Below are 23,548 nucleotides of genomic sequence, written 5' to 3' on the forward strand. Positions count from 1 at the left end.
GACAAGAGACCAGAGAAATCTGCAGTCCATCAACCACACTAATGATGATTAACTTAATCGCTTCTCTCTTCTTTTTTGAAACAGGTTTCCCCCTCTCTCCATCCCTCTCTTTTTAAGTCAGACTTACAGTAAAATGTATTTCTCATCTAAAATGGGGGGCAGGAGAGGAGAGTTGAGTCACTCCCTGAATAATACAAACCTGTCTGGTAAGAGAGTGTGTGTGTGTGTGTGTGTGTGTGTGTGTGTGTGTGTGTGTCTCTGAATAATACAACTCCTGCTTAGCCAAGCTCTCTGACTGGCAACGGCCTTCACACCTTGGGGAAAAAGAGAGAAGCTATTCCTCTCCCTCCATCCCTCTTCCTTGGCAGCAGGCCAACAGCTATGGGACATTGACTCAGGTAAACTGCCCGTACGTCAACCCCAACGTTATGAGGTTCCACATGAATGATGTCATAAATAGGATGTCTATCTTTCTATATGATCCATCTTTCTAAACGTATGACCCCCTAAGGCTTCCTGATTGTGTGTGTGTGTGTGTGTGTGTGTGTGTGTGTGTGTGTGTGTGTGTGTGTGTGTGTGTGTGTGTGTGTGTGTGTGTGTGTGTGTGTGTGTGTGTGTGTGTGTGTGTGTGTGTGTGTGTGTGTACTAACTATGACATCTTTTGTCTGTTGTTAATGTGTGATTGGGTTCAGTCTTTTGTGTTTTTCATCTTGTTACAGTTTTTATTTTTATTCATTGAGGACTCTCCGGTCCAGTCGCACATTTTTTGATTTCTGTTTATTGTCGTTTGTCTCTGATGGGTATGGACATGCACACCCACACGCTCGGACACACACGCACTGTTTGTTGTTTGTCTCTGATGCGTATGGACGTTGACGGGTGCCACTGTTTTGTCTCATGCCAATAAGAGGCAATAAGCAGCATAAATTGAATTGACAGACTAAAGGGAAGGGATGGAGAGATTAGGGAGGAAGGGAGGGAAGGGTGGATGGATGGAGGGAGGAGTAGATTGAGACAGAGTTCTCCAGGGAGGAGTAGATTGAGACAGAGTTCTCCAGGGAGGAGTAGATTGAGACAGAGTTCTCCAGGGAGGAGTAGACTGAGACAGAGTTCTCCAGGGAGGAGTAGATTGAGACAGAGTTCTCCAGGGAGGAGTAGATTGAGACAGAGTTCTCCAGGGAGGAGTAGATTGAGACAGAGTTCTCCAGGGAGGAGTAGACTGAGACAGAGTTCTCCAGGGAGGAGTAGATTGAGACAGAGTTCTCCAGGGAGGAGTAGATTGAGACAGAGTTCTCCAGGGAGGAGTAGACTGAGACCGAGTTCTCCAGGGAGGAGTAGATTGAGACAGTTCTCCAGGGAGGAGTAGATTGAGACAGAGTTCTCCAGGGAGGAGTAGATTGAGACAGAGTTCTCCAGGGAGGAGTAGATTGAGACAGAGTTCTCCAGGGAGGAGTATCTTCTTTTCCAGCGTACTTTATGTTAATGGATGGCCTTATTTCAATGAGTACGTTTACATGCACACTAATAATTTGATATTAAACTGATTATGGCAGTAGGCTGAGTATGGCATTAGTCATGTAAACACCTTACTCTGTTTATCTTAATCGGCGTAAAGGTGATAATCAAAGTAGGCATACACTGATTAAAACATCTGGTTTTCTGAGCAATCTTTTGAATGATTAGGACGTGAAGAGCTTAATCGGCGTTCCAGCGGTGCATTTAATCGGCGCATGTGCCAGTACCAGCCGAGAGCCTCCCTCATTACAGCGAATGAAGTGAGTTCGGAACAACAATGTATAGAAGTCTTAGAAGTCGTTTTCACATAAAACTTTATATGTCCAAACTCAGAATCAAATATGCTTCCCAAAAAATAACATGTTCGCTATAGCAGAATGTGTGTTTTGGTTAGGGATTTTCTGCATTTATCGGTGCCATCAGGTAACCTGATTTCAGATGTCAAACAGGATTATTAGGGGAATTGTTCTTCTTGCAAAGCATGTCAACGTTTTAATCAAACTATTATATTCATCTGACTTTCCGCAATAATCGCATTACCATGTGCATGTAACCCTATTCAATGTTTAGAGGATGATGAGCCCCAAGATGGTTCAACTCGACATTTCCTTCACAACGCTAAGTTTGAAAATCATTTGGAGATAGTCAACATGATAACTTTTCAGCTAGCTAAGACATGGTAAACCATGAGGGTGACACACTTCAAAGTTACCAGAGAAAAGACGTCGACTTATCTGAGGACAATGACCTTGAGCCTTCTTGGAAGGCCACTGCAACTCCATGGCAGCACACAAGGGGGCAGAAGCTGCCTAGCCCTCAGAGGACTGTCCCAGTAGGTGCTGCGGTGTTGTGAGTGACATCACCCTGAGCCAGTCATGCACAGCCAGATAAGATGAACTACGCCAGTGAGGATGAAACAGCCGCCTTCCTCAAAGAAAATTCACCAAAACAATAATACGACAAGGAAGAGTCGCGCTGCTTTATTTACTCAAGCAACGATATTTCGTCATGCAATGCTCCTGAAGTAACGTAGCTAGCTAACTCTTTTCTTGCTTATTGTGTAGTGGAGGATAAAAACACCCGAATGCCTATGGATGTGTAGCTACGTAACTGATCTGTGTACGGACCATAAAACGTCTGGTATAGACATTAGTTCATAACAGTGATTTACATTTTTAAATTGCTTCCACTGGTTAATCATTCATTTTGTATTTTATACCGGATCCCTTTCCCTATTGGCTGCTGCACACTAGCTGTCAGTCACGTCTACTCCCCTGCTTTACTAACCACCGGTCCTGGCAACCCATCATGAGGCACACCTGGACTCCATCACTACCCTGATGACTTCCCCTTTATCTAGCACCTAGCATCACTACCCTGATGACTTCCCCTTTATCTAGCACCTAGCATCACTACCCTGATGACTTCCCCTTTATCTAGCACCTAGCATCACTACCCTGATGACTTCCCCTTTATCTAGCACCTAGCATCACTACCCTGATGACTTCCCCTATATCTAGCACCTAGCATCACTACCCTGATGACTTCCACTTTATCTAGCACCTAGCATCACTCTTCAGGCAGTATTGGTTCAGTTTTCTTGTCCAGACGCTTCTCTTGTTTTCTAACGCTCCGTGTTCGTTATTATTGAACTCACCATCTGCAACGGCTCCCTGCCTCAAGAAATGATGATGATTACACCATCTTCCAGACGGTCGAGGAACAGGGTCATCTACTCCACCAACACCACGACCAGCTGGCTCTACTGGGTACGACCATGAAGGAGGTCCTCCACGTCCCCCACCACCAGCGAGGTTCTCCATAACTCTGACGTAGGGCCTCCTACCACAGGTCGTCACAGTGAGCCAGTCTCCCAGCCTACCTAGCCGTCCGCCCAGGTCAGCGATGCCCGACTTTCCCTTTCCCGAAATGTTGTGGCTTCCTGTTCCAGTGCTCCCTCTATTTTGCGTATCAGATGGGAGACCCCATCACGAGAGGTCCAAGGTTGCCACGGTCATTTCACTGCTGGCCGGACGGGCGTTGGAGTGGGCGACGGCCGTCTGGAAGAGAGGAGAGGATGAATTGGGTTCTTATGAGAGGTTCATGGCTCTGTTCAGGACGTTCTTCGACCATCCTCCAGCGGGCAGAGAGGGAGGAGAGCGACTTTCAACTCCAGCAGGGTACCCAGACTGCTGCAGAGTACGCCCTCACCTTTCGGACTGTTGGCATGTCAAGATGACAACCTATCCTTGGACGCTTCGTCTTGATATCCAGACTGATGGCCAACATTCTTCAGGAGCGCCGGAGTCCACCTCGCCACGTTCGCCTCCCTACAGTGTCTGTCCTGAGGCAGAGCCTGAACCAATGGAAGTGGGGGCTACGCACCTCTCTGCGGCAGTGCGGCTCTGTCCCTATTGCGGCAAGGAGGGCCACCAGCTTCAGCGGTGCCAGGTGCGTCCTAACCCAAGGTCCACTAGAGCAGAGGGGTGGTCCCGTGACCTTCCATCTCCCAGGTTAGGCCTGAGTACTCCATCATCACTTTCCACCAAACCCTTTCTCGAGTCAATTTCACTGGCTGGCTGTCCATCATCTGCCGCTGGGAACTTCATCTACCCGATCTTCCTCCCTGAACATAACTTAATACCTGCTCTCCTCTTCTTTTGCTGTCCAAGTTCTGAAAATGCGACCATTGGGATCTGGCACAATTACTCACGTCACAGGACCACTCACCCTCACCGTGGAACCCAAGCACCAGGAAAGCCTTCCCTTCCTCATCATCACTGCACCTGTCCACAAAGTCCTCCTCGGCCTCCCGTGGCTCCAACTCCATAACCCCACCATCTCCTGGTCAAAGATGAGAATCAGCGCCTGGCGACCAAGATGCCGGAGGACCTGCTATCCCACACACTGTGGTTCCATGTTGTTGGAGGATCCTGTGAGTGTCCTCCAGCCCATCAAGCGGTCCTCCCATATTGTTGGCCCTGTGTTTTTGGGACATAGATGTGGACATCCACCAGGCTGTGGAGAGGGAACCCGCTCCTTCCACTTGCCCTCCAGAGTGCATCTACATCCCCACAGGGGTGAGAGATTGTCTGTTTAACTGGGCACACACATCCCTCGCTGCTGGACACCAAGATATCACCTGCACCATCCAATCCCGCTCCGATAAATACTGGTGGCCCACCATGGGCAGGACTTCGCCTACTATGTCAACATGTTCGGTATGTACTCAATCCAAATCTCCCCAGCAGGCTCCTTTCAGGTAAACTACTTCCCCTTCCCGTACCTCAGCAGCCTTGGTCACATATGTCCATAGACTTTGTAACGAATCTCCCCCTTTCTGATGGTTTTACCACTGTTCTGGCTGTTGTTGACATATTCTCTAAATCTTACCGCTGTATCCATCTCTCTGGTCTCCCTACCACTCTACAGGTCACTGAGGCATTATTCCAGTAGGTCTTCCGGCACTATGGCCTTCCAGAGGATATAGTCCCCAATTCATGTTGCGGGTCTGGAAAACCATTATGGAGTAGCTGGTGGCCATAGTCAGCCTCACATCCGGGTACCGGCCTAACGGGCAGGAGGAGAGGACCAAACAGGAACTGGGGAGGTTCCTAAGGAGTCAATGCCAGGACTGGCAGGGGGAGTGGGCCCGGTTCCTCCACTGGGCTGACTCCCAATGCGTCCTGGGATATCAGCCGGCCCTGGCTCCGTGGACTCCGAGCCAGACCGAGGCCCCTGCAGTTAACAAGTGGTTCCGGCATGCAGAGGAGGTGTGGAACAGTGCCCACCTGAGGCTCCAGCGCGCCGCCCACCGTCAGTAGGATCAGGCGGACCACCACTGCAGTGAGGCTCCCGTGTTCCATCTTGGTGATCGCATCTGTTTCTCCACCAGGAACCTCCCTCTCCAGCTGCCCTGCCGGAAGCTGAGCCCCCGGTTTGTGGGGCCCTTCAAGGTCCTCCGGAGGATCAATGAGGTAACATATAGGTTACAGCTCAACACTAATTACCGTATCTCACACTCTATTCATGTTTCCCTCCTCAGGCCGGCCCTGCCTATTCCGTCAGATCCCTCCTGGATTCCAGACAACTTATGGGTCAGCTCCAGTACCTGGTGGACTGGGAGGGGTACAGTCCAGAGGAGCGGTGTTGGGTTCCGGTGGATGACATTCTAGATCCCAACATCATCCGAGATCTCTACCGTCGCCGACCGGCCCGCTCCTTGCTCTCAGGGCCGTCCACCTGGCCGGCATCGTCCTACGGCTGGAGCCGCACGTCAGGAAGGGGTTACTGTCACATCTACTCCCACTCCGGAGCTCGACAGCACCGATTTACTAACCAGCGGTCCTGGCAACCCATCATAACGCACACCTGGCAACCCTCATTATGCACACCTGGAAACCCTTATTACGCACACCTGCATCCCATCATGAGGCACACCTGGACTCCATCGCTACCCTGATTACTTCCCCATTATATAGCACTCCCTAGCATCACTCTTCGGGCAGTATTGATTCAGTTTTCATGTCCAGGCACATCTCTTGTTTTGTAACTCTCCATGGTCGTTATTACCAAACTCACAATCTGCACCTGCTTCCTGACTCCCTGCGTCTATGTTACACTATCACACCACTCTCTAACACACTACTCAACCACAACATATCTACAATACAACACATTATTACACTCCACCACAACATATCTACATTATTGCACACTACTCAACCACAACATATCTACATTATTGCACACTACTCAACCACAACATATCTACAAAACAACACACTACTCTACCACCACATATCTTCATTATTACAGACTACTCTACCACCACATATCTACATTATTAGACTAATCTACCACAACATATCTACAATACAACACATTATTACCCACTACTCTACCACAACATATCTACAATACATTATTACACACTACCACAACATATCTACATTATTACACACTACTCTACCACAACATATCTACATTATTACACACTACTCTACCACAATATATCTACAACACATTATTACACACTACTCTACCACAACATATCTACATTATTACACACTACTCTACCACAACATATCTACATTATTACACACTACTCTACCACAACATATCTACATTATTACACACTAATCTACCACAACATATCTACAACACATTATTACACACTACTCTACCACAACATATCTACATTATTACACACTACTCTACCACAATACAACACATTATTACACACTACTCTACCACAACATATCTACATTATTACACACTACTCTACCACAACATATCTACATTATTACACACTACTCTACCACAACATATCTACATTATTACACACTACTCTACCACAACATATCTACATTATTACACACTACTCTACCACAACATATCTACATTATTACACACTACTCTACCACAACATATCTACATTATTACACACTACTCTACCACAACATATCTACATTATTACACACTACTCTACCACAACATATCTACATTATTACACACTACTCTACCACAACATATCTACATTATTACACACTACTCTACCACAACATATCTACATTATTACACACTACTCTACCACAACATATCTACAACACATTATTACACACTACTCTACCACAACATATCTACAACACATTATTACACACTACCACAACATATCTACATTATTACACACTACTCTACCACAACATATCTACATTATTACACACTATTCTACCACAATACAACACATTATATTACACACTACTCTACCACAACATATCTACATTATTACACACTATTCTACCACAATACAACACATTATATTACACACTACTCTACCACAACATATCTACAACACATTATTACACACTATTCTACCACAACATATCTACATTATTACACACTACTCTACCACAATACAACACATTATTACACACTACTCTACCACAACATATCTACATTATTACACACTACTCTACCACAACATATCTACAATATTACACACTACTCTACCACAACATATCTACATTATTACACACTACTCTACCACAACATATCTACAATATTACACACTACTCTACCACAACATACCTACATTATTACACACTATTCTACCACAATACAACACATTATTACACACTACTCTACCACAACATATCTACAACACATTATTACACACTACTCTACCACAACATGTCTACATTATTACACACTACTCTACCACAACATATCTACATTATTACACACTACTCTACCACAACATATCTACAACACATTATTACACACTACTCTACCACAACATGTCTACATTATTACACACTACTCTACCACAACATATCTACATTATTACACACTACTCTACCACAACATATCTACATTATTACACACTACTCTACCACAACATATCTACATTATTACACACTACTCTACCACAACATATCTACATTATTACACACTACTCTACCACAACATATCTACATTATTACACACTACTCTACCACAACATATCTACATTATTACACACTACTCTACCACAACATATCTACATTATTACACACTACTCTACCACAACATATCTACATTATTACACACTATTCTACCACAATACAACACATTATTACACACTACTCTACCACAACATATCTACATTATTACACACTACTCTACCACAACATATCTACAACACATTATTACACACTACTCTACCACAACATATCTACATTATTACACACTACTCTACCACAACATATCTACAATACATTATTACACACTACTCTACCACAACATATCTACAACACATTATTACACACTACTCTACCACAACATATCTACAACACATTATTACACACTACTCTACCACAACATATCTACATTATTACACACTACTCTACCACAACATATCTACATTATTACACACTACTCTACCACAACATACCTACATTATTACACACTACTCTACCACAACATATCTACAACACATTATTACACACTACTCTACCACAACATATCTACATTATTACACACTACTCTACCACAACATACCTACATTATTACACACTACTCTACCACAACATATCTACAACACATTATTACACACTACTCTACCACAACATATCTACATTATTACACACTACTCTACCACAACATATCTACATTATTACACACTACTCTACCACAACATATCTACATTATTACACACTACTCTACCACAACATATCTACATTATTACACACTACTCTACCACAACATACCTACATTATTACACACTACTCTACCACAACATATCTACAACACATTAATGCTAACACTGCATGTGTTTGCGAATGCTATGTGTCTCATCACAGTCCCCACTGTTCCATAAGGTGTAGTTTTATCTGTTTTTCTAATCTGATTTTACTGCTTGACTGAGTCACATGATGCGGAATACAGTTTCATGTAGTCATGGGTGTATGTCGTACAATGCGTTTCCCAGAGTCTGTTCTGGACTTGGGGACAGTGACGCGCCCTCTGGTGGCATGTCTTGTGGGGTATGTCTGAGTGTCTTAGCTGTGCGCTACTCGCTTAAAACAGACAGCGTGGCGATTTCAACATGTCAATACCTCTCACAAAGACCAGCAGTGATGAAGTCAACCTCTCCTCCACCATGAATCAGGAGAGATTGACATGCATATTACCAGTGCTGGCTTTCCGTGTACATCTAAGTGCCAGCCATGCAGCTCTGTTCTGGGCCAATTGTCATTTGCAAATGTCCCTTTTTGTGGCACTGGACAGTAGTCATATCGACAAAACTAGGACCTGCAGGACTTTTGTTGATAGTGATGTCAAGAAATCAGAGCGGTGCTTTATCACAGACAGACCTCTCCCTGTCTTAGCTACCGTTGCATCAATGCATTTTGACCACTACTTGATTAATCCCCAAGAAATCAGAGCGGTGCTTTATCACAGACAGACCTCTCCCTGTCTTAGCTACCGTTGCATCAATGCATTTTGACCACTACTTGATTAATCCCCAAGAAATTGCAGAAAATGACTGAGTGAAGGAAATGTGACTGTCACCTGTGTAACAGAGTACTGGTGATTGCCCTTGCCACTCCAATGATTGTTGGGGGTTTTGTTTTCTCTTGCTTCTACTTACTAAACATGGAATCTTACTGGCCGGTTTGCGTGGTTTGCTTATGAGAGGCGTGTTTGAGTTAGAGTCGTCCCAGCCAACAAGCACCAAACCTGCGGTAAATTAACTGTTGCAAAGCAATGTACATCAAAAATGATTTTTATATTCCTAAGTGCAGAGCGGAATGTACAAGTGATATCAATGTGTTTGTAAACACAGCTGGAATATTATACGTGAGAAGTGGTGTTTCTTTTGAATATTTCTGGTGTATTTTGTTGAGTATCATTTCAGCTAACGCTAGCTGGTTCTTCACTGTGTCTGGGGGTGTTTGGTGTATTTTGTTGAATATCATTTCAGCTAACGCTAGCTGGTTCTTCACTGTGTCTGGGGGTGTTTGGTGTATTTTGTTGAATATCATTTCAGCTAACGCTAGCTGGTTCTTCACTGTGTCTGGGGGTGTTTGGTGTATTTTGTTGAGTATCATTTCAGCTAACGCTAGCTGGTTCTTCACTGTGTCTGGGGGTGTTTGGTGTATTTTGTTGAATATCATTTCAGCTAACGCTAGCTGGTTCTTCACTGTGTCTGGGGGTGTTTGGTGTATTTTGTTGAATATCATTTCAGCTAACGCTAGCTGGTTCTTCACTGTGTCTGGGGGTGTTTGGTGTATTTTGTTGAATATCATTTCAGCTAACGCTAGCTGGTTCTTCACTGTGTCTGGGGGTGTTTTGTGTATTTTGTTGAGTATCATTTCAGCTAACGCTAGCTGGTTCTTCACTGTGTCTGGGGGTGTTTGGTGTATTTTGTTGAATATCATTTCAGCTAACGCTAGCTGGTTCTTCACTGTGTCTGGGGGTGTTTGGTGTATTTTGTTGAGTATCATTTCAGCTAACGCTAGCTGGTTCTTCACTGTGTCTGGGGGTGTTTGGTGTATTTTGTTGAATATCATTTCAGCTAACGCTAGCTGGTTCTTCACTGTGTCTGGGGGTGTTTTGTGTATTTTGTTGAGTATCATTTCAGCTAACGCTAGCTGGTTCTTCACTGTGTCTGGGGGCGTTTGGTGTATTTTGTTGAATATAATTTCAGCTAACGCTAGCTGGTTCTTCACTGTGTCTGGGGGTGTTTGGTGTATTTTGTACAGTGAACTCGTACTACAATGCATGACGTGCTATCCGTACTATTTCCCTATCAGGTACATTTGTGAAATGATTAGTATATTTTGTGCATTGTAATTTTCATCTATTCTTGTAGTGGAAAACGTGTATTATTGTTGGGTAACTGTGGTTACCACAGTCACAAGCGCCTAACCAGCTGTAATAAATCTGTGACTGGTGCTACATGCTGGAGCCCTTGTTGAGGATCGTTCACAACACAACGCAAGAACAGTCCTATTACACATGTCAAACTGCTTCAGTACGACTCCACACTGAACTACAGCCAGAGGACAGGTACATTACTACTCCACACTGAACTACAGCCAGAGGACAGGTACATTACTACTCCACACTGAACTACAGCCAGAGGACAGGTACATTACTACTCCACACTGAACTACAGCCAGAGGACAGGTACATTACTACTCCACACTGAACTACAGCCAGAGGACAGGTACATTACTACTCCACACTGAACTACAGCCAGAGGACAGGTACATTACTACTCCACACTGAACTACAGCCAGAGGACAGGTACATTACTACTCCACACTGAACTACAGCCAGAGGACAGGTACATTACTACTCCACACTGAACTACAGCCAGAGGACAGGTACATTACTACTCCACACTGAACTACAGCCAGAGGACAGGCACATTACTACTCCACACTGAACTACAGCCAGAGGACAGGTATATTACTACTCCACACTGAACTACAGCCAGAGGATAGGTACATTACTACTCCACACTGAACTACAGCCAGAGGACAGGCACATTACTACTCCACACTGAACTACAGCCAGAGGACAGGTACATTACTACTCCACACTGAACTACAGCCAGAGGACAGGTACATTACTACTCCACACTGAACTACAGCCAGAGGACAGGTACATTACTACTCCACACTGAACTACAGCCAGAGGACAGGTACATTACTACTCCACACTGAACTACAGCCAGAGGACAGGTACATTACTACTCCACACTGAACTACAGCCAGAGGACAGGTACATTACTACTCCACACTGAACTACAGCCAGAGGACAGGTACATTACTACTCCACACTGAACTACAGCCAGAGGACAGGTACATTACTACTCCACACTGAACTACAGCCAGAGGACAGGTACATTACTACTCCACACTGAACTACAGCCAGAGGACAGGTACATTACTACTCCACACTGAACTACAGCCAGAGGACAGGTACATTACTACTCCACACTGAACTACAGCCAGAGGACAGGTACATTACTACTCCACACTGAACTACAGCCAGAGGACAGGTACATTACTACTCCACACTGAACTACAGCCAGAGGACAGGTACATTACTACTCCACACTGAACTACAGCCAGAGGACAGGCACATTACTACTCCACACTGAACTACAGCCAGAGGACAGGTACATTACTACTCCACACTGAACTACAGCCAGAGGACAGGTACATTACTACTCCACACTGAACTACAGCCAGAGGACAGGTACATTACTACTCCACACTGAACTACAGCCAGAGGACAGGTACATTACTACTCCACACTGAACTACAGCCAGAGGACAGGTACATTACTACTCCACACTGAACTACAGCCAGAGGACAGGTACATTACTACTCCACACTGAACTACAGCCAGAGGACAGGTACATTACTACTCCACACTGAACTACAGCCAGAGGACAGGTACATTACTACTCCACACTGAACTACAGCCAGAGGACAGGTACATTACTACTCCACACTGAACTACAGCCAGAGGACAGGTACATTACTACTCCACACTGAACTACAGCCAGAGGACAGGTACATTACGAGCACATTGTTGTTTTGCAGTTCTTAGATATTACTCATATGGTCAGCATGTATTTGTTGCAGGAGAAATCTAAGAAAAGCTATTACTGATGCCAGTACAGGCATTGTGAAAAACACTAAGCGGGGTACACTAAGTGAGGTACACTCTAAGCGGGGTACACTAAGTGAGGTACACTCTAAGCGGGGTACACTAAGTGAGGTACACTCTAAGCGGGGTACACTAAGGGAGGTACACTCTAAGCGGGGTACACTAAGGGAGGTACACTCTAAGCGGGGTACACTAAGGGAGGTACACTCTAAGCGGGGTACACTAAGTGAGGTACACTCTAAGCGGGGTACACTAAGTGAGGTACACTCTAAGCGGGGTACACTAAGTGAGGTACACTCTAAGCGAGGTACACTAAGGGAGGTACACTCTAAGCGGGGTACACTAAGGGAGGTACACTCTAAGCGGGGTACACTAAGGGAGGTACACTCTAAGCGGGGTACACTAAGTGAGGTACACTCTAAGCGGGGTACACTAAGTGAGGTACACTCTAAGCGAGGTACACTAAGGGAGGTACACTCTAAGCGGGGTACACTAAGTGAGGTACACTCTAAGCGGGGTACACTAAGTGAGGTACACTCTAAGCGAGGTACACTAAGGGAGGTACACTCTAAGCGGGGTACACTAAGTGAGGTACACTCTAAGCGGGGTACACTCTTAGAAAAGAGTGTTCCAAAAGCGTTCTTCGGCTGTCCCCATATAACCCTTTTTGGTTCCAGGGAGAACCCTTCTGGGTTCCATGTAGAACCCTCTGTGGAAAAGGTTATACCTGGAACCAGAAAGGGTTATTCAAAGGGTTCTCCTATGGGCACAGCCAAATAACCTTTTTAGGTTCTAGCTATCTCCTTTTCTAAAGTGTACTGGGATTGAGCCTAGATTGAGACAGAGTTCTCTAAGGCTGGATGGAGTGATGGTGGAGGGAGAGAGGGATGATGGAGTCAAGAGAAATGGCCCCTAAGAGGTGTCCAGAGGCTAGTCTATATAAAAGGCACTTTAATGTGTGTGAATGCAATCTCACACCTTCGAGGGGGAGAAACATAGACATACACAATTGAACATGAACTATATGACACACTTGTGTACACATACTGCATACACACACCATCTGAACATACAGTATGACAGACACACACAGAGACACACACAGAGATACAGAGACACACAGAGATATAAAGACACAGAGAGAGACAAACACACACACAGACAAACACACACACAGACAAACACACATAGACAAACACACACAGACAAACACACATAGACAAACACACACACAGACAAACACACATAGACAAACACACACACATAGACAAACACACAGAGACACAGACACATAGACAAAACACACACACACAGAGACAAACACACACACACACAGACAAACACACATAGACAAACACACAAACACAGACAGACAATATATGAAGAAGAATTCCCCTTTATAATGAAGCATTGCACGATCACCACTTGTACATATTGACATGGAGCAGTACAGAGGCACTTGCACAATGCAAACACATGGGGAACATTAGTGTAGCTGAAAGGGGAAATGTGGCCTTTTAAAATCACATTTCATGCAATTCTACATCATGTTTTAATACGTCACGGATGATGGAAATGACAGGGTACTTTGACACTGACAAACTGAGATCAATAAAAAGGACCTTGTCTTGAACCCATCAGTAGTCTAGGCCCAGGTGTGATGACACATATTCTACAATATGAGGAGGAAATTATAGTTCTGAAAATGCTAGACAAACACACACACAGACCCAGACAGACACACACACACAGAGACAAACACACACACAGGCAGAGACAAACACACACACACACACACAGACAAACACACATCGACAAACACACACATAGACAAACAAACACACAGAGACAAACACACACAGACAACCACACACAGACAAAAACACATAGACAAACAAACACACACAGAGACAAACACACAGAGACAAACAAACACACAGAGACAAACACACAGAGACAAACACACACAGACAACCACACACAGACAAAAACACATAGACAAACAAACACACACAGAGACAAACACACATACACACACAGAGACAAACACAAACACACACAGACAACACACAGACAAACACACACAGACACAGAGACAAACACACACAGACACAGAGACAAACACACACACAGGCAGAGACAAACACACACACACACACACACAGACAAACACACATCGACAAACACACACATAGACAAACAAACACACAGAGACAAACACACACAGACAACCACACACAGACAAAAACACATAGACAAACAAACACACACAGAGACAAACACACAGAGACAAACAAACACACAGAGACAAACACACAGAGACAAACACACACAGACAACCACACACAGACAAAAACACATAGACAAACAAACACACACAGAGACAAACACACATACACACACAGAGACAAACACAAACACACACAGACAACACACAGACAAACACACACAGACACAGAGACAAACACACACAGACACAGAGACAAACACACACACATAGACAAACACACACACAGAGACAAACACACAGAGACACACACACACACACACAGATAGACAAACACACATAGACAAACACACACAGAGACACACGCACAGAGACACATAGACAATCAAACAGACAAACAAACACACAGACAAACACACACAGACAAACACACACACACAGAGACACATAGACAAACACACACACACACACACACACACACACATAGACAAACACACACACAGACACATAGACAAACACACAAACACTCAGATACAGAGACAAACACACACACACATACACACACACACACACACACACAAACACACACACAGAGACAAACACACAGAGACACACACACACACACACACACACAGAAACATTCGGGCCTGAGTTGAACAGACAAAGGAACAAACCAGAGCTTGCTGTCTTGACAAAGTAAGACCGTACTTCTTCTAGGATGACGCATGGGTTTTTACACAGCTGTCATACAATAGCTAATTAACACTCTCTCGCTTTAGACTGTGTATCATAATTATATGTGGCAGGGGAAAGCTGTGTGTCACACACTGGGCATCAAAAAGTGAGCTGAGAGGGGGGTCCGAGGTACCGCAATGTATGAAGAAGAATTCCCCTTTATAATGAAGCATTGCATGATCACCACTTGTACATATTGACATGGAGCAGTACAGAGGCACTTGCACAATGCAAACACATGGGGAACATTAGTGTAGCTGAAAGGGGAAATGTGGCCTTTTAAAATCACATTTCATGCAATTCTACATCATGTTTTAATACGTCACGGACGATGGAAATGACAGGGTACTTTGACACTGACAAACTGAGATCAATAAAAAGGACCTTGTCTTGAACCCATCAGTAGTCTAGGCCCAGGTGTGATGACACATATTCTACAATATGAGGAGGAAATTATAGTCCTGAAAATGCTTTCCAGTTTCACCCAATGATGCACAGTTCACTCACCCGCGATGGCCGATGCGTTCGTGCCAAAAGCTTCTCTCTCTCTTGCTTAACTTTGTAAAAGAATGGTGTTCGCTCAATAGGTCTATTTGTTAGTTGATAACCTACAGACAGACTAGTCTTCACTTTTCAGCAGGGTCCATTTGCTTTCCAACCTGTGTCGACCCACGATTGCATTAGAAATACTGCGAAAGGCCTGAGACTTGCTGCGTGTTCCTGACCGTAGACATGCCTTGTGATTGGGCAACACCTATTCCATCAGCTGAATGATCAGCCTACTCCTGGTGTACCATTCACAATGATTGCATTTACTTCTCAACACATTCTACAACTTTGGCAAATTCAAATCATCAGGGGAGATACGGCACCTCCAGAGCCCTTCCCGCGGCTAGGATTCAATTAGATAAATAAATGATGAAGTGCAAATTGGAGAGATGAGAGCTGCAGGCTCCTAAAAGGGTTCCTCAGCTGTCCCCATAGGAGAACCCTTTGAAATACTATTTTTGCTTTCAGGTAGAACCCTTATGAGTTCCATGTAGAACCCTTTCAATGCTGGGTTGCTTTCAACAGAGGGTTCTACATGGAACCCAAATAAGTTCTACCTGGAACCAAAAAGGGTTCTCCTGTGGGGACAGCCGAAGAACCCTTTTGGAACCCTTTTTTCTAAGAGTGTATCAGAGCAGAGAGAGGTCATAGAAGATGATTGTCATCCTAGTTCTGTGACAGATACAGGCTCTCTTCTCCTTCTCACCACAGTAATGGCCACGCGTGGGTCTATATAGGCTACAATGTGGGGCAAACCACGACCCAAACACAAATCAATTCTTAGAATATCAGTTTTCACATTACGTTGTTTAGGGGTCCGGCCAGGACAATTACAGAGGAGTCAACTTGCTTTTATGATCATGTTCACATGGTCACGAGATGAACCGGATCCTGGAAAATGGGTTCCTGAACCACACAGTCCAAAACTGAGAGGTGCCGGATCCTGTTCTGCCAGGGTGCGGTTCAAATTAAGCACTGGTCTCTCTCTCTCTCTCTCTCACACACACACACACACACACCTCCACAGGAAGAGGACAGCCCAGTGGCTCTCCAAACTTGACCCTAGTGGGTGGAAGAGAAATCTAGTGGGGATAGGAGCAGTAGACTAGCCTACATTGTTCTTCATGTCCTTTTCATATGCATAAAGGATACCAATCCTATCATTATTGTGTGGGTTGTAAAGGGTTGCAATCATTTAAATGGATGGTTGAGAGGACATGATATAAATATATATAAGCAGTGTGTGTGTGTGTGTGTGTGTGTGTGTGTGTGATGCAGTTTCAGATAACTGCTGTTGAGTTCATTCTCAAGAGGGTCTCTCTCTCTCTCTCCCGTCTCCCTCTTCCCCTCTCTCTCCGTCTCTTTCTCTACCTCTCCCTCTCCCTCTCTACCTCTGTCTCACTGAATAGGTTAGCAGTCTACAGTACCTCAATTCACTCCATGCCATGTTCATTATGCACTGCCAACACACCGAGGTGGCCTTGCCCTAAAACCAATCACAAGGGGTTCTGAATCGATGTAGCTTTTTCTTCTTTTACCGCAATATCCTAAACAGAAGGATATTGGTTTTGCCTATTGATTTCGAAGTGCAGTCAAATGTGTATTTTGTTCCAACCTATCATCTGAAACTTGTAATAGTTTCCCCAGGCTATCGTCGTTTAAACACGTTCAGATATATCGCGTGCTACTATCTTCTAGCCAAATCACAATTTTCACATTGAATACTTGTGTGGTCGAATCCATCAAAATGCTGTGTGACAGGCGATAGAATGGTGTCAAATTGACAATAGTGGACGGTTCGGTTCAATGTTGTGTCGTTGAATTACTGAAATGAACATTTGAATGTAATGTCTTCTTACCTGACAGTTGGTGGTTATCGTCGAACCAGAATGGAGAGTTTTGGAAGGGTCCTGACCTGACCTCGCCGCGTGGAGGAGGGGTCTACAGCAGGAAGAGCGCACCTGTGGGATAATAAATGCGGCTCGTAGCGCGGGTGGCGGGGTGCAGTTGTAACTGACCGTAGGACCTTGAGATGAACCGGAGGACGAGACGAGGAACAGCACCGTATCCACTACAGGGGAGGAAAACTCCATCTTCAAATTCCGTAACACATCCCGTAACGTGCCAGTCACTGACTCAAAGAGCAAACAACCGAGAAATTGTAATCAAAATGTTGATAAAAATAAATAAATAAAAGGACGAGCATGTAATCAATGGGCACGCAGGCGGACCTCCGAAAATGGCTTTTAAGGCATATTTGGTCAAATGATCTCCCGTTCCCCTCTCTCTCTCTCTACTCTATAGTCCTCCTCTCAGTCGCTTTCTGGTCCGTGCTTCAGTGTCAGACAATTGTTCGTTCTGTCACTCTCTCGTCTCGATCTCTGGCTGGAATCGTAAGCTTGAGAGAGCCTGCAGCATGTGTGTGGTGTATGATGGAAAATGCGATGTGCGTTCACTCCTCTCTTGTTCGAGAGAAATCAACGTACGTGCTCCGGCTACCTCTCGGTGCGCGTACCCGCGCCGAGTAGGAGAGACATTCACACAAGGAACAGGTTGCATAGTTCATATACCTCAGTGATTGAGCCTGGGGAGAGCACATGAAGGATAGTGTGTGTGTGTGTGTGTGTATGTGTGTGTGTGTGTGTGTGTGTGTGTGTGTGTACGTGTACGTGTGTACGTGTGGACGTGTTTAACCCCACAGGAATAGTAAACGAACAAAAATGGACCAACTGGGGAGATCAAGGTCAAATGCTATTTCTAGGGGGTTTAGGGTTAAGGTTAGAATTAGTGTTAGTGTTAGAATAATTTGTTTTTTGGGTTAAGGTTAGTCTTAAGGTTAGGGTAAGGGTTAGGTTTAGGTTAGGGAAAATGAGATGTTGAATGGGACTGAATTGTGTGTTATACAAGTGTGTATGTGCATGGGTACGTGTGTGTGTGTGTGTGTGTGTGTGTGTGTGTGTGTGTGTGTGTGTGTGAGAGAGAGAGAAGAGAGACATGAGAGAGAAATAATACAAATAGCAAGCCTGAAGAGAAAGAGAATACGAAACAGGCTAATATACCAATAACAGGCTAGTATACCAATAACAGGCTAATATACCAATAACAGGCTAATATACCAATAACAGGCTAGTATACCAATAACAGGCTAATATACCAATAACAGGCTAATATACCAATAACAGGCTAGTATACCAATAACAGGCTAGTATACCAATAACAGGCTAATATACCAATAACAGGCTAGTATACCAATAACAGGCTAATATACCAATAACAGGCTAATATACCAATAACAGGCTAGTATACCAATAACAGGCTAATATACCAATAACAGGCTAATATACCAATAACAGGCTAGTATACCAATAACAGGCTAATATACCAATAACAGGCTAGTATACCAATAACAGGCTAATATACCAATAACAGGCTAGTATACCAATAACAGGCTAGTATACCAATAACAGGCTAATATACCAATAACAGGCTAATATACCAATAACAGGCTAGTATACCAATAACAGGCTAATATACCAATAACAGGCTAATATACCAATAACAGGCTAATATACCAATAACAGGCTAATATACCAATAACAGGCTAATATACCAATAACAGGCTACTATACCAATAACAGGTTAATATACCAATAACAGGCTAATATACCAATAACAGGCTAATATACCAATAACAGGCTAATATACCAATAACAGGCTAATATACCAATAACAGGCTAATATACCAATAACAGGCTACTATACCAATAACAGGTTAATATACCAATAACAGGCTAATATACCAATAACAGGCTAATATACCAATAACAGGCTAGTATACCAATAACAGGCTAATATACCAATAACAGGCTAATATACCAATAACAGGCTAATATACCAATAACAGGCTAATATACCAATAACAGGCTAATATACCAATAACAGGCTAGTATACCAATAACAGGCTAATATACCAATAACAGGCTAATATACCAATAAGAGGCTACTATACCAATAACAGGCTAATATACCAATAACAGGCTAATATACCAATAACAGGCTAATATACCAATAACAGGCTAGTATACCAATAACAGGCTAATATACCAATAACAGGCTAGTATACCAATAACAGGCTAATATACCAATAACAGGCTAATATACCAATAACAGGCTAATATACCAATAACAGGCTAATATACCAATAACAGGCTAATATACCAATAACAGGCTAATATACCAATAACAGGCTACTATACCAATAACAAGCTACTATACCAATAACAGGCTACTATACCAATAACAGGCTAATATACCAATAACAGGCTACTATACCAATAACAGGCTACTATACCAATAACAGGCTAATATACCAATAACAGGCTACTATACCAATAACAGGCCACTATACCTATGGGTAATGTTTAACTATGATAGTGTATGTTGCAGTTGTTCTAGTCTAAATGTGTCCACCTTATTGCCAGTTGTTTCCATATCCCTGTGACACACAGTAGGGGCTCGCCCACATCCAACCTCTGTTGAATATCACACGATCAAAGACCCTTTAGTTTGGTATACATCCCAAATGGCACCCTATTCCATATGTAGTGCACTATTTTTGACCGGGCCCGTAGGGTATTGCACTATAGAAGCAGTGCACAAAACATTAGGAACACCTTCTCTTTCCATGACAGACTGACCAAGTGAATTCAGGTGAAAGCTGTAATATGATCCCTTAATGATGTCACTTGTTAAATCCACTTGAATCAGTGTAGATGAAGGGGAGGAGACAGGTTATAGAAGGACTGTTATGCCTTGAGACAATGGAGACATGGATTGTGTATGTGTGCTATTCAGAGAGTGAATGGACAAGACAATGGTAGTAGTATAGTAGTAGGTGCCAGGCGCACCGGTTTGAGTGTGTCAAGAACTGCAGCAATGCTGGGTTTTTCACACTCAGAAGTTTCCTGTGTTTATCAAGAATGGTTCACCATCCAAAGGACATCCAGCAAGTTGACACAACTGTGTGAAGCATTGGAGTCAACATTGACCAGCATCCCTGTGGAACACTTTGACACCTTGTAGAGACCATGCCCTGACGAACTGAGGCTGTTCTGAGGCCAAAATGGGGGAGGGGATTGGAACTCAATATTAGGAATGTGTTCCTAATGTTTTGTACACTGTAGAATAGTGTGCCATTTGGGACACAGTGTGCTCTCTGAAGTGTTGTGATCTGTGTTGTTTGAATCACTCCATATGAATCACTCTATATGAACCACTTTATATGAATCACTCTATATGAACCTCTCTATATGAACCACTCTACATGAATAACTCTATATGAACCACTCTATATGAATCACTCCATATGAACCACTCTACATGAATCACGCTATATGAATCACTCTACATGAACCACTCTATATGAATCCCTCTATATGAACCACTCTACATGAATCATTCTACATGAATCATTCTACATGAACCCCTCTATATGACAAGTGCAAGATAAGATAAATTGGATAAACAGGGGAAGAGAGAAAGAGTGTGTGTGTTTTATGTGAGTGTGTGTGTCGTTACATCTAGTGTGTGTGTATGGCCCACATAGCTAATTTCCAGAGTGGAGGTTACATCTCTGCCCTGCTGGCAGTGAGCGGAGCGGCAGAGGGGGTGTGTGTGTGTGTCGGCAAGACGCTGAGTCAGGCTCTCCTCGTCATCAGCCCTGTCACCAATCACTCACCCTGTAAGGGCCCTCTGACACATGGACACACACGACCAGTTGTTTACGGGCCTATTTAGATGATGTGCGTAAGTGGTCCGTGTCCCACAATAGGATCCATTAGGGGGACCAAGAGAAAAGAGTGCCAGAATACGAATTTAAGACAAATATCACGATTCACCTTCATTCATTCTTCCTCTGTGGCCACATCCCTAATGGTACCCTATTCCCCTACGGGCCCTGGTCAACAGTGGTGCACTGTGTAGGGAATAGGATGCCATTTGGGACAAACCCTGTGTCAGTCTGACTCATCAGTCTCTCTTTGGAGCAAAGAGAGAGATGAGAAGAGAATGAGAGATAAAGAGAGTATTGTATGGTTTGATAAAAGAAGGTGAAGCAGAACGGTGGTATTGCATGTACCTGTTACTACACCGTAACCTTCAGTAGGACTCTGTAATGTATGTGAGAGAGAGAGAGAGAGAGAGAGAGAGAGAGAGAGAGAGAGAGACAGAGAGAGAGAGCGAGAGAGCGAGAGAATGAGAGTGGAGACACAGAGAGAGAGCGAGAGAGCGAGAGAATGAGAATGGAGACAGAGAGAGAGAGAGAGAGAGAGAGAGAGAGAGAGAGCAGAAACAGTGATAGGGAGAGACAGAGAGCGAGAGAGAGAGAGAGAGAGAGAGAGAGAGCAGAAACAGTGATAGGGAGAGAGAGAAAGCAGAAACAGTGATAGGGAGCGAGAGAGAGAGAGAGAGAGAGAGAGAGAGAGAGAGAGAGAGCAGAAACAGTGATAGGGAGAGACAGAGAGCGAGAGAGAGAGAGAGAGCAGAAACAGTGATAGGGAGAGAGAGAGAGCAGAAACAGTGATAGGGAGCGAGAGAGAGAGAGAGAGAGAGAGAGAGAGAGAGAGAGCAGAAACAGTGATAGGGAGAGACAGAGAGAGAGAGAGAACAGAAACAGTGATAGGGAGAGAGAGAGAGAGAGCAGAAACAGTGATAGGGAGAGAGAGAGAGAGAGCAGAAACAGTGATAGGGAGAGAGAGAGAGAGAGAGAGAGAGAGCGAGAGAATGAGAGTGGAGACAGAGAGAGAGAGCAGAAACAGCAAGAGGGAGACAGCAGAGAGAATGAGAGCGACAGAGAAGGGATAGAGGGAGAGGGATAGAAAGAAAAAGCAGAAACAGAAAGAGAGGAGACAGAGGGAGAAAGAAAAGAGCTGAAACAGAGACAACAAGAGAGAAAAAGAGAAAGTGCAGAAACAGCAAGAGAGAGAACGAGAGAAAGAGAGAGAGGAGACAGAGGAAGAGAGAGCAGAAACAGATAGAGAATGAAAGAGAAAAGAGAGAGAGGAAGAGAGAGAAAAGAGTGGAGACAGCAAGAGAAAGAGTTATGTGCTAGGAGTTTTGCGTGTTTTAATCCATACTGTCTGAGATCAGTCCTGAAGTGAGCCAGTTCTTTCATGAAGGATTTGTCCCCAATGGCACCCTATTCCTTACATAGTGCACTACTGGACTGGTCAAAAGTGGTGCACTATATAGGGAATAGAATTCCATTTGGGATGAAGCCAGACCATGAGATGCTCATTGCTTGCTAATTTGTAAAGCAACTCCGCCCTCTAGTGGTCAATGGTAATCAACAAT

At 44.0% G+C, this 23,548-nt stretch overlaps 1 protein-coding gene across 1 annotated transcript in view; it reads right to left on the bottom strand.

The window, feature by feature from the left end:
* cacna1ab (calcium voltage-gated channel subunit alpha1 Ab) overlaps positions 1–18,748 on the bottom strand; it is a 311,077-nt gene extending 292,329 nt beyond the window's left edge. Inside the window, exon 1 of the mRNA XM_090195564.1 lies at positions 18,058–18,748. The gene's annotated coding sequence lies outside the window, so the exon portion shown is untranslated. The remainder of the gene's footprint in view (positions 1–18,057) is intronic.
* Between the last annotated feature and the right edge of the window lie 4,800 nt (positions 18,749–23,548).

The sequence above is a fragment of the Oncorhynchus mykiss genome, chromosome 13, assembly GCF_057628025.1.
Source record: "Oncorhynchus mykiss isolate SJ-2025 chromosome 13, ASM5762802v1, whole genome shotgun sequence".
Lineage (NCBI taxonomy): Eukaryota > Metazoa > Chordata > Actinopteri > Salmoniformes > Salmonidae > Oncorhynchus > Oncorhynchus mykiss.